Source organism: Microplitis demolitor, chromosome 8, assembly GCF_026212275.2.
Source record: "Microplitis demolitor isolate Queensland-Clemson2020A chromosome 8, iyMicDemo2.1a, whole genome shotgun sequence".
Classification (NCBI taxonomy): Eukaryota; Metazoa; Arthropoda; class Insecta; order Hymenoptera; family Braconidae; genus Microplitis; species Microplitis demolitor.
Window position 1 is genome coordinate 12990666 of NC_068552.1, and position 14711 is coordinate 13005376.

At 26.6% G+C, this 14711-nt stretch overlaps 1 protein-coding gene across 1 annotated transcript in view; it reads right to left on the minus strand.

The window, feature by feature from the left end:
- LOC103572897 (uncharacterized) overlaps positions 1 to 4904 on the minus strand; it is a 57064-nt gene extending 52160 nt beyond the window's left edge. Inside the window, exon 1 of the mRNA XM_014443402.2 lies at positions 4221 to 4904. The gene's annotated coding sequence lies outside the window, so the exon portion shown is untranslated. The remainder of the gene's footprint in view (positions 1 to 4220) is intronic.
- Positions 4905 to 14711: the final 9807 nt, after the last annotated feature.

Genomic DNA, 14711 nt, shown 5'->3' on the forward strand with positions numbered 1-14711 from the left:
TATTGAAAGAGAGTTCTTACAAATTTTATTAAACTCCCTGAAGAATCAGCGAAATGTTATTCATTATGAAGCCACTGGAGTTGATAAGATATACACTAGGATCTTTGTGATGTCAAAGAGAAAACTAACAAGAAAAAAATATATTAACATTTGCAATATTCTCTTGCGAATCGTAAATCAGCTTCGTTTAAGCTACCAGTACAGAATGTAGAGGCCACACTACTTCCCTTTTATTTTAACTTCTTGTAGTAGACAAATATTGCATGAGCGAGCTCACCTCGTACAACCACACTCGAGAAAATATTTGATCAAGTGCAAGATGTAAGGCCGAGTTTCTTTCCATACAATATTAAACTTTATATACATAACTGCTGTATATTAAACATAATCCACATAGAAAAACATTGTTATATTGCATAAATTCTTTACAATACTAAAGGTATTTTTTTTCAATACTTTTTTAACTTGCGTCAGTCGATGTGATTGATAGAAAACTTTATACTGGTGATAAGTTTTTGATACAATCAACGTTTGAAATATCGGAAAAAGTTGTTAAGCTAGATGAGAAACTCGAAAACTATCAGCTTTTTTTTATATCGTCAACCGGTGTTATTTCAAAAAAAAATAAATGTATATATATATATTTTTTTAATATAAATAAAAATATATTGGAGAACACGCTTGATTTATGTATTTTTTTAAAATATTTATTTTTTTTTGGTTTCTATTGAAAACGTCATGATAAAATAAAATGAGGAGCAATAAATGATGATTTCTGAACAGTAGACGATTAATGAAATCAACAGAAGTTTATATACTGATACACTTGTGTTCTTATTTTAGATTCATGAATGATGGAATTAAAAATGCCAGTGAGGAATTTTAATTTGATCCAAATGATAAAATAAATTACGAAGAATATTTAATTAATATGATATCATGTTAATTTAATATGATAATAAGAGTAAATACGTTCATTTGTTTTTGAGCTGTTATTTAAAAAAAAAACAATTTTTAACTTTATATGTTTTATATACTTGAAATATTTCTTAAATAACAGATTTTCGTGATATCATATTTTAAAAATACGGATTATTTTTATCGTAGAATAAACTTTTATTGATACGAGACTATAACTAAAGGATTATAGGATAAAATTTGTCCAAATAATTTTTTTATTATCCATAAAACTAAGGTAAAACACCGCAAGTGATATATATGTATATATGTTTTAACTATAACGACGGCTAAAGAAAGAAAATAATAAGAAAAATAAAAAAATATTTTCTTGTGGTCAAACTTTTTTCATTATAAACTTACTACTACGTTGTAGTAAAACAAACTTTTCAATACAAAACTTTTTCGTAAATGTTTATTGGGCAAGTGACGAAGTTTCATAAAAAATATTTACCTTATAAATATGGTCAAAAATTTAACTACGCGTAATAGTTTAAAAACAAAAAACTTTTTTTTAGTCTAATATATCGTGTTACTAATTCCAAAAACATTTATAATTTTTTATGCCCTTTTGGCTTGAGGAAACTCTTTAAAAGCAAAAAGACGTATATTTTTTTTTGATTACCAATCATTTTGTAGACTTATTTAATAGCTAAAAATTTAAAAAAAAAAATTTTTTTTGAAAGCCAAAAGGGCTTGTAGCTTAAATTATATGCTTTTGGCTTTCAAAATATTTTTCCTAATTTTCAGTTTTAAAATAAGTCTATATTATACACTGTAAAAAAATTTTTGAACTCAGTGTAGTGTAAATGACTCCACTGAAAAAAATAATCAGTAACGGTTACCGATTTTTTTTTGGTAGAGGTTACCGATTTCCAATCAGCAATTTCTACTGATTTTAATCGGTAACCGTTACCAAAAAATCGGTAATTATAACGATTAACACGGAATGGTGTAAAAAAATAGATAACACCGTGTTAAAATTACACGGATGGAAAATTTACACCGAGAGAATTTTACGTCTTTATTTCACTCTACACGGCCGTGTAAAGTTCTTCGGGTCCATTTTTCCACCGAAAATTTTTACAGTGTTATTAGCAATTAAAAAAAAGTTATACGCCTTTTTAGTTTTAAAAATATGTCCGTTTGGAATTAGTGACGCGATATGAGAGACATTATTGATATAGTTATTATCAAAAGAATTGTAAATTAAGTTTTAGTCATTGACATTTATCCCAAAATGTATATAATCATCAATTTTGATATTTCATATTTTATCTTGATAATATTCACGTCGTCAGCTTAGTAGTATATATTGTATTATATTATATTATAATACCAGTAAAATCATAAGTAATATTTATTACCAGTGGATTTCGCATCCTCGGCGGATTGTTACCTGGTGTGTCGCGTACACCAATATAAGCCGTTAGTTTACAATTACGTCAGTTTGTGCCAACACCTTCGCTTTTATATACATTTACATAAACAAATTAAATATAAGAGTACAAGTAATGTGCTCAGTACGATCGACTCATGATGTTGTTGTATATAAAGAGATTATGTACCGTAAATGTATCATAGAGAAAAATTAATCGATTAATCTATTTTACGAATTAGTTAATTATAAATTATGTACCACATATAAATAAATTTAAAAAAATTAAATCTCCTCAGTTGAAAATATGTATTGAGGCCAATCCTTGAAGATTTAAGATTTAAATATTATTGCTTTGTATATAATTATGTACATCTAATATCAAGGGCAGACATTAAAAAATTATTCGATAAGATATCTCCAAAATAATATGGTAATAAATTAATCTTTTTAAGTTATTGATGACTGATAGCTGTACTTTGACGTCAGCTTAAAAATTTTATTTCTCAAATTTTACTATTGAAACACTAAAAAATATTAAAATATATATTTATTTATAATATATTAAAACTTTCTACTCTAATTTGTGGAAAATATAAATATAAAAAAAAGTAGCAAAAAACTATCATAGGTGACGAGAAATAACGAATGTTTATAAAATTATTATAACTCATTGTTTTAAAATGAAACAATAGAACACGCGTGGGTCCAGGAGGGACCTACGCTCGCATATTACGTATTTCCGATCCTTATTCAAGAATTTTATAAGCATAAAAAAAAAAGTAATTCTATGGTAATGGGAGAAATTATATAGTTGCAGTCACTCTGTTTTTTTAAAAATTTTTTTGTTTCGTTAATCGACTATAAATGACAATGTTGTACGCCATCATTCATATGGCATTAAATTAATTATGAAAACATTGTCATACAAAAAAAATTTGATTTTATATGCATCACTTATTAAAATAAAAAATTTAACTTAATAAACATTGCTTGTTTTCAAATTTCTTCACCCTTATTATAATATAATTAACGTACATATTATAACAACCCTAGAGGCAGTATATTGTAGAGTTACAATGGATACTGATAAACATATCAAACTATTATTAAGTCCTTGAAGTACAACGAATTGATTGACTTGACAGCAAGTCATAGATGACGATAAATTTAATCACGGATTGAGAAATTCATAATTTCACAAGACAGAAAAATATAAAAAGAAATAATTTAAATGATATTTGATTACTTATTCCTCCGGACGTCATTCATCATATAACATTTTTTACACTTCTCATTGAAGTGCTAAAATCATCTAGTCTCTGTCATCTTACAAAGTTGAGATATTTAATCAAACTCTGCACCCAACTGAGTTAATCGATTCTGCATGTTTAAAATTATAGCTCTTATTAATATAGTATTATGTCGGAAAGTATCTATTACTGCGAACCGATATAACTTGCTTGTGACTAATTGCTTTCACATGTAATTTAAAAAAATATATAATAATAACATGAAATTGAATACATCAATAAAAAGTTTTTACTAGTTTATTCCGTGAGTGGACCGTTAACTTTCTCAACCGGTTCAGTAAATCGTCCTATTCGCATATTAAACCGGAAGCTATAAAGCTCGAAGCTAAACAGTGGCACTAGCGGTCATCTAGTTCTGTTATCTATCTTTATCACTTCGTCATCGAGATCAAACGTTTATTTCAAGTACCAATATAGCTCTTTATACTTGATTCAATTATCTTCAAACTTTTTTTTTGTTATTCTCAAAAGTTTTTTTTATTTATAACAAAAAAAAAAAAAAAAAAAAAAAATGAACAATAATAATAACAATATATAAATATTGATATAAGAAGGAAAATTTATTGACTTACCTATGACGTTATTGACAGTCAGCCGGAAACTCAAATTATCCTTAGTCTCTGTGATTTTGGACACTTCCGGTTTTGTCTGACTCTCCTTGCCTTTTTAGTATATATATTAAATTATATTTTGTATAAAACGTTCTTCATAAATGACAATATCTCAGGTATATTTTTTTTATACATATAAGTGTGTATACATTTGAATACCCTAAATACACTTGCAGATGATGGTTATGATGATGACGATAAGATCCTTCGTCTGGTTGCCGGCATCTGTCATTCAAGCAGTCCAAACATACCATACACAAAACAACTTTAATAAAAATGTCACTTTTTCCATTTGTTTTTTTTTTTTTTTTTTTTTTTTTATTTTGTTTTCTTTAAATTTAAAATTCAAATTTTTTTTTCTCAGCACACACGTCAATTGTCAATTGTCAATTGATTGACAATGTCTCAATCAAAATACATGTTATTTATTAGTAAATAAACGAAATCATGTAAACGTCATTGAACTTTTAAACTCAAAAAATCACAAAAGTTGACAGTCACATCAAGAAGTTGTCACTTTTTGTAAAGTATTATGACATGTAGTTTGAAATAAAATATGTGATTTTAAAATACAATGTTTTGTCGATAGATTGTATGTATACAAACGAAAGAGCGCGTACAGTAGGTTTGTTACGGCACGGCAGTCGCGACTCGACAGTCAGAGTACACTGCGTAGAACCCGCCACGCGCCTCCAAACTCGAAAGCATCTGAACAACCGCGCAAGATGGCTACCACTGACGGCTCTTCTTATTGGTTGATATTACCGCGACCAGGTGCTGTCAACCTTGTTATCATATCACGAAAATACTCACGAGGCCCACGAGACTAGTACTACGTACAAGAAAATCAGACGCGCCTACTGTCTACTAAATGATAACAAGATATTTTTAAAATATGAATACTCCAATGCCAAATTATTTATTCTATGTCAATTTCTACATACTTCCGGCCAATTTGCAGACGCACTTAATAAAATATCTCTTTTTAAATTTTTTTTTCTTTTTTTTATTACAAATATATATAATTACATTTTTGATTTTCTGTTAGCAGAAGTAAAGTAAATATATAAGTAGCACAGAGGTGTCAAAAACTAACGGTTCGCAAAGTGTGAAAAAGGAATTTGTTCAGAATTTTACATGACTAGAATAAAATTTTTAATGAAATAGAAACCGTAAAAATGACAGATAAAATTAAATTTACTAGAACATACAGAGTCAATACGACACCTTTTTAAATAATTCATAACCTTTTAAATTTCTTAATTTATGAGAAAAAAATTTTCACTTAAAACTCAATTGTTGATAATAAATAACTTGATAAAAAAATTTGGAAATAACTATAATTACTTATTGATAAAATTGTTTCACAGAAGAATATGTTTCATAGAAAATTATAATACTTAAAGTTGTATAGATAAGGATGACGTAATTTGTTTATGTATTTGTAAAATTTAAGCTATGATAGATAAGAAGGGAGTTGAAAAATATAATTTATTCGCTGTTAATGAATTGATAAAGTTAAATAGTTTAAAAACTGTTATTAAATGAAATAAAATCCGCAAAGTAAGCTGAGAGTTGTAATTAACATACTTATATGATCGATCATCTGGATGCATTCGACCCTGAAAGGAATGCAGATAACTGCTAATTTCCGGTAAATCTTCTCAGTAAACATTTTTATATTTAACAGAAAAACTGAGAAAAAAAAACATAGTATCTAATTTAAGTTTATGTGTTTACTGTATATCAGGTTATTTAAGAAAAATTTCTTCATAATTCTTTTAGGAATCTGTTATACTTTTCAACTAAGTCACCTAAATATGTCACCTCAGCCTTTTATTACTATTTTTACATAATCCGATGAGATATATTAATCAATGACTCATCCCAGGCAACGGAAAATACATAAAAGCTCTAGAGAAATTTAAATGCCCGTCTCCTGACATAATTTTTGTTTCTTATTGTTATTATGTATATTAAGTTGTTTATCATTGTTTCCAAATCTAAAAGCCATCTTCAAGTAAACCGATGTCGGAATTTATCTTTTCATTAAGAAGAGTTGGGTCGTTTTCCTCTTTTGCACTCAAGTAGACGAACGATACTATCTTTATTGCATTTGCATAGTAAATAGAAACTTTGTCGACGTGTTTCTCTTAAACAAATTAAAATTAAAAAAAAAAAAAATAAAAACATAGATTGCTAGTTTATAAAAGAATTCATCGACCTTGTTCTTCATTTCACGTTTAGAATTTTTGTTTGATAGAAATACTAGAACAAAAATAACTACCGATCCCCCTTAAATTATTTGATCTAAGTTCTGTAAACTAAAACTTCCCGCAATAAAAACCGAAAATTTTAATTGAAAAAAAAAAGTAAGTTATTGGTTTCAATTACACTCAAAGATAAATTTATGTGATAAAAGTAAAACACATATTTGAAATTTTAAAAACTTGGATAGTTACATTTAATCCATGATTAAACGAAACGATTCACCCAATGATGAATGTAGGGAAGGGAAGAGCGGAACGGGGTACTTTAGGAAATACCAAGTTTTCGGGGTCTCAAATACACTAAATCTTTTTTTTTTTTTTTAATGATATTGAAAGTAAATAGAAAAAATTTTCAATTACCGTTAAAAAAAAATGTTTTCATTTTTGCGGACAAAATGGGGTACCCCCTAAAAAAGATAAAAAACAAAACTTTCTGTATTTTAAATGAATTTGATTAAGTTAAATTTTTTTGCAAGTAATTTACGTGAAGAAAAATTATATTTTGCATGATTATTGGATACAAAGGAAGAAAAACAAATTTTTAATAGTTTTTATTATAAAACAAAAGTCATTAATATTTTTCAACTGACAATTGATTTTTGGAAAAGTTTAACAAAAAAAAATTCAAAATAACGCTCAATTATATTTACAAGAGTGATTTTGGAATGTTTAAAAACCGTTTGAAATATAAAATGTTTTTTTTATAAAATTTTGGGGGTACCAAGTTTTGCCTACTCTACGCCCTTTTGCCTCACCTTCCCCTACATCGTAAAAATGAATCTATATAGTAGTAAAATTGAATTGTTTTGAATCGATTCTTTCAATCGGGGGTTAGTTTTCATTCCAAAGAAGATATTTTTAAAAAAGCAAATATATATTGTGTAAAGTAATAGATTAAAAAATTATGAAAAATTAATTGAATTTCAAAAATATAAAAATTGTAAATATTTTCAAGTTGATTTTTGAAATACATTTAAAGTAATTTGACACTGGGAGTTTTTTTATTTTAAATTGATAAGAAAAAAAAAATTGATTTCACACTATTTTTTTACAAAAACAAAATTTTTCGAAAAAAGTAGAAAAAAATCAGAAAAATAATTATATTTACAAAAGGGATTTTGGAATGTTTAAAAAACAATTTAAAAAACAAACTTTTTATACAAAATTTTAATACTCCATTTTACCGTTCCTACCCAGATTTGCCCCTCCCTCCTCTAAATAAAAAAATATTGGCGTCCCATCATCTAGCTCTTGAACAGAAAAAATTTTAGAACTTGCTTACAAGATTATTAATTGATTGCAATATTCTATTTAATATGAATTCTTCTGCAATACCCAAAAAGTTTTCAATAAAATATGTTAGCCGACATTTCGTTTTAGTATCAACCATCAATCAAATCCAAGATCCAAAAGACAAACTAATCGGTTTAATCAATCAACAAACCATCACATTCCCGAAACCAATTTTCTGCACGTAAGATAATTTCCACGAAATACTTCGAGACATCAATTTCCGTATGGTCGTCTGTAATTTTTGTCACGTTGATTCGATTGACGTTTACTTAATGGTAATTCCGTCTTCTATTAACGACATACATAACTGCTTTATATACATATATATATTCCACACTGATTTAAATACATATGTATATGAACACAAGGAAATGCAAAATAATTGGGGTTATTGAGACGTGTCGTGTCTGTCATATTTCTTTAAAGATAAAAAAAAATTATCAACACGCGATGAAAAATTTATTCAGGAACGCTAAATAATGGATACGATCATACGAAAAAAAATAATCATAAAAATATATATATTATTGAGCTTAAAGTACTTGAACTTACATATTATTCAGCTTAATTATAGTTATACAATTGTAACGGTGAATTAAAACCAAGCCTGCTGATGCATGAGGACGTATATTAGAATGAATGTCGTCCTTTATTTAATAATCACCAATATATAATTATTGCTAGTCAATGTGATAATTTAAAACTTTGAATACAATAACATTGAACTTTGTTTTATTACCACTAATTGTCTATGTACTAATTAACATGTCATCAATCTATTGTTTTATTTCGATCTCATTCTTTGCACAACAAAACACGCATTTGATTTAACGTACTTATTATTAGACGCTATACTCCATTTTTGTTTAAATATAAAAAATTATCGATAAAAAAAAACGCGCGCTTTTTTATTCCCACCATTTTTAGGCAAAAAATTATTTATATAAATAAAATATATTTGGATGCAATAAAGTTGACAAACCGGTATTATATTTTAACGTATTTTCGATTATGTATGCTAATTATATATGAATGATAAATATAAAATGGTTAAATAAATTTTAATAATGAACTAGTGAAAATAAATTCAGTCATCGCGATGTTCATCGATTTATTTTTTTGTTTTGAACAATAATAATGGTAATGATGATGATGATAATGATTATAAATAATTTAAATTGACAATTAATGTGGTTCAATATCCATAATTGTTACCCTTGATGAATAAATATCCGAATATTTTAAATCGATAATCGATTAAAATTTAATGAATATTACTTTATTTTTTTTTTTCTTGGGTATAACTTCAGTTGGGATGAAGACAAAGAAAAATTTTTTAATTCAAATCAACGGTTAATAGTATCAATATTTTAGTTAAAATAAATAAACTATTAATAATGAATGATAGTGAAGTTAATAGATGTATAATTTTTGGATTTTGTTTAAACGATAAATTGTAAAAAAAAAAAATATATATTTAAAAAAATTGTACTTTTAGTTTTTAAAATTTTCTACATGTGCATATTTTTATTTTTTATTTTTTTGTAAATGATTTTTTGAAAAATAAATTCGAAAATTGTTGATTGCTTTCTTACTTTAGGATCATTAACAATGATCCTGAAGTTAACCGACGTCTAATAATTTTAGGATTTTTTTTAAAACGATAAATTATTAAAAAAAAAAAAAAAAAAAACTAAAAATATACATAGGTAAAAAATTGAAAAAACCATAAGTGCAATTTTTTCAAATATTTTTTTTTTAATAATTCATCATTTAAAAAAAATCCTAAAATTATTAGATGTTGGCTAACGTCAGTATGATCATTAATAATGATCCTAAAATTAGAAGACAATTGAAAATTTTCGGATTTTTTTTCTAAAAAAGCAAATAAAAGAATAAAAAAACTAAAAATATGCACATGTAGAAAATTTCAAAAACTAAAAGTGAAATTTTTTAAAATAATTATTTTTTATAATTTATTGTTTTGAATAAATTTCAAAATTCGTTAGACGTCGGTTAACTTCAATATCGGTATTAATGACTTGTTAGAGACATACTAGAAGATGAAGGGATAGTGAAATGATATTGAATAATATTAATATGAATTAATAGTTAGTATAAATGCGATAAGTAATATAAAACTTTCACATTAATAATTTGTCTGTGAAAGTGATGTAATTAACTTGTCAACGTTGATTATCAATAAAAAAAAAATAGTAATATATTTTTTTTTGTTCTATCTTTTTCCTAGTTTAATTTTTAATTAAAACGTAATTATACTTATTCATGTATTGAATAATAATTAAATAGTAATTATAATATATTTTATTAAATGTCAAATGATGAAAAATAAAACTTACAATTAATAACAGGTTTTTTATAAGAACATATAATTATGTGTTGTAAACAAAAATATCGATTGATGCTAATTTGAATAATTATTGTTTATAATTAATCGATTGACAATCGGATGCGCGCGCAGCTTCACTTGCATTTTTTAGTTTTTTATCTAACAGATATTTGTGACGAAAGTGACTATTATAAAACGTTATTTGAATTAATTTTGAACAAATGCACGTCGTAATTAGGAGAATTATCATATTTAATAACTTCAGTAGTCTTTTTAGTAATTCATTAAATAAAAATACCGCGATTTAATTTTTTTTTTCTTTAACAATGATTGATTTGTAACTGATCGAAGAAATCGGCGGGAAACAGTTAAAAATTTTTATATTAATAATTTTATTTACTAACATTAATTAATCAGTTCATTTATATAAATTACGATTTATGACAATTATTTTTTAAAAGCCAAATGGAAGTGACGTCAGTCTCGTTAAATTTATAAATTAAATATTAATAATTAATAAATCATGTTTAAATATTTACCAATATTAAAAATGCATTACGATGGATTAAAAAGCTTTCATTTCCTACAAGTGAATTCAAATATTAATTAATACAATATAAAAAAAAAAGTGTCATAAAATTTGCTAGTGAGAAATTGACTTTGTTCAACAAAAGGCTATTTAGAATCATGAGTGTGAATATAACTGACAATTGAGAATTTAAAATATTTTAAAATAAATAAATAAAATGTAAGTAAAATGAAAATTAAAAAATGCGTATTGAGATAAATGAAAAATCAGTTCACGCATTTTTTTAAATTTCATTATTTTAATTAATTAATTTATTCGTTTAAAATTTATAAAATTTCATATGTCTGCTACATTCACACTCATTTCAGAACCAATAAATAGTTCTATCAAAAAATAATAAATTCAAATATTTCGGTCAAGTAAAAAATTGCACAAGCCCTAGTTTTTATTTTGTTTGTTTTTAGCTGAGCAAAATTTCATTAATAATAATTAAATAATATTTTAATTGCTTTAATTTTAAAGTGAATTACCGTCAAAGTAATGTATACTGGTGTCTTGTATGAAACTTTAGTAGTATGGTCTAGAATGTGAATATCAATTTATATATGAAGCAACATCAACTCAATTACGCCGAGATGCAGAAGGAGCATAAATGGAGCAACGTGGTATGGTGAGTTTTCAAATTAAATATTAAATATTACGTTAACATTAAAACCAAATCTAAGTGATCCATTAGTATTGTATATATCTGTTTACCGCCTATACAATATTGAACCTCTCTGGATCTTATATATTTATACATCCATGAACATAAAAAAATAAAATCTGCAGACATTATTAATTATTATGTGTGTATACATGAAAAGCTGAAATAATTGTTAGTAATACAGCACACGCGTAAATATACAGAAAACAGAACTATATAGTCTTGATGATTACGATGACACGCAACCGGAAATTCGCGTGGAACAGCGAACAATAAACAGCAAGAAAAAGCCACACATGTTCCAGATTGTCATAATATGCATATATATATGTTCTCTTATACACACCCAAGTTCAATTCCCTCTTTTATTTACAAATACAACATCTTGGTCCATAACATATTTATTTTTTGTTTAAACTCAGTCATGATTTAAAATCAGCAACTAAATAATTAACTTAATCAGCCATTACTGTATTTGTTTTTACGAATTTACAGTACAGTAATTTAAAATTAAATTTTAATGATATACCGTAAGATAAAAATTTTTAATTAAAAAACCGGTTTCCAGTCGTGAATCTTCGAAAAAATATAAATAAAAGTATCATAAAATATTTAATGACAGGGCTCATGTTGTAAACATTTAGTAGTATTTTCATTATTTTTCAGTATACTTATATCACATAAACGATTATCATAACCGGTTGCCATTCATCTCGATCGTTCGATTACCTTTTATTTAGTTATCCAGGCCGTATTTCCGATGTTATTTGTACTATAACTACTACTATACGCGAGTGCATGTACCAATAGACGGGAAATACCACGAGTTCACAGCACCACAACGTTGTATTTTATAAACATTTTTTTTTTTTTTCATAATGCTTGTAACTATTATTGTTATTAAAGTCCTCGCGTAGACTGATAAATAATTTAACAAAACATGCGTTTATGTATGTGTAAATCTGTGTATTATTATTATTATTTACACTTAATTATAATTGTTAGAAAAAATATATTTTTCGAGATTATTTTTCATTGTTGTATTTTCTCATGAAGTCAGCAGTATGATATTAATATTGAAGGAAAAAAAGTATGAAAAAAATAAATAAACAAAAGAAAAAATTGACGTTTTATCGAAAAGTACATACGCACTAATATAATGTTATGAAATGTAATATTAAATGACAAAATATGGATGTACTTAGTATGAGTAAAAGTTGTTAGTAAGAGCAAACAAAAGGATCTTAGTTGGTTGTGTTCATTGTAAAACCGACAGTCGAGGCCAACTAGGTCTTTGGGGTCACATTTTTATTTTCTCGGTAAGGAATAGGTCGCTATGAATACTAAATAACCAGAGTATGTACAATACGTTAAGTATATGTCACTGTTGCTTTAATTTTCTGCAATTTACCTTACAATCCAAGGGCTATCAACTTAGTAGTTTTAGTTTTGTATACGGATTTTTTTTAACAAAAGGTTTCAAGTATAATAGCGCAGTACTTAAGAATGACAATACAGTCAAACGAAATTGAAGCTCCGTGAATTTATTGTGTTATTTTACGAGTCACAGAGTTTAATTTTATTAGTAGATTTCATTAAAATTTAAAAGCAACATTTGTTTTCATGACGGAATTTTCGAAAAATTTTGCTATCTCTAGACTCAGCTCAACGGGCTGAGTCAGAAAATATATATGGTTCAAAAGTTTATATATATGTATGTATTTGTACATTTATATTATTATTATTTGATTTTAGTTGTATCACTTATCGTGTTTTACAAGATTCTACATTCGAACTCTCCTTTGTTACACAATTTTTTTCTCGCCTCTCTTATTGTTTGTTTTGCCTATTTTACCAACTAAGTCTCTTTCACTTTACTGATCGATCTTCATTTAAATTTTCAATTTTTCCAAAAGTAGGCGCGCAAACTTTTGCACACCTCAAGCGCGAAAGTGCTGAGGGTGCTTTATGAACAGTTTTTTTTATTCGACTATTGTACTCACATAAAAATCTTTCTACAGTATTTTTATTACACCAAGATAGGTAAACTTGTATACTAGCATATAAAGAATTTATTAAGGAACAATTTGAACCCAAAATTATGTCGATTCATTATTTTATTCGTTTAAAATAATTTGTTTTAACTCAAAAAACCAGTGCTGTCAATTATTACGTATGAAACTTCGTAAACACGATAACTCTCGATAGACACCATTAATCGGCCTAACTTTTTTTTATGTTCTTTGTGTTTTTATCACAAAAACCCTTATGAAAATTACTATCTGAATTCTTTTAGTTTAATTTTAATTAATTAACGACGTAAAACTGATTATTCGTGAAAAATTTAGTTGCTATTTTTACTGTTGTTATTATTTTTTTCATTGTTTCTCTCTACTGGTGGCAGTACTAGCGTATCAATATGTTTGAAAAAAAAAGCGACATCTAAGACAAAAGGCTGGATATTTAAAAAAAATTTTTAGTAAACAAATATTAAACTGAAAATAAGAAATAAAAAAATCAAATTGATAATTTGTAAGTTTAATAAAAGTTCATAATAAAAAAAAAAAAAATATTTTAATATTATCTAATAAAAGTAATGATTAAAAGTAAAATGGGCGCGTGAGGTGTGCACTTTTGGATTTTCCAACATTTTATTTTTTTGCGCCTGTGGCCCGACTTGTGCTTATGACTGTACTGCATCATTACGGTGATGCCCTACTACCTCTCTTGTGCAATGGAGGTGCAGTAACGTAGAAAAACCACAGAGAAAACCTAGCCAGTACAGTTTCGGTTTGAGTAAAGCTCCAGTGGTCGATAAAATTCTCCAAATTTACCGATCACTGGGTCTTTATCCCGCGCCTAACGGTTAGGGAACCTCCGTTCGAACCCGACGCGTGGCTAAGCGGTCACCCAGCCATGTAGCAATCATGCCCGATGCTACTTAACTTTGGTGATCGCTCGAGCCATGTGTGAGCCGAACGGCTGCCTCAGCCGCTCTTATTTATATATTTATACCATAGAACGCGGCTTGTGATGACGATAACGTCCACAATTCTTAACTGATCTCAATGAAACTCAGCACACATTTTCTGTGGACGATTTTTGAGATTAAGTTCAAAGATGAGCAAAATCGATAAATTAGTTGAGAAGTTATAGCATTTCAAAATGTTCAAAATGTCAAAAACTCATATTTTTATTGATCCTTTCTTCAATAACTTTTGAATGTGACATCGAATTTATTTAAAATACATCTGAAAGCTCTTTAAATAAGCTTTAATTTTCATGCCTATATATGTCTAGACCA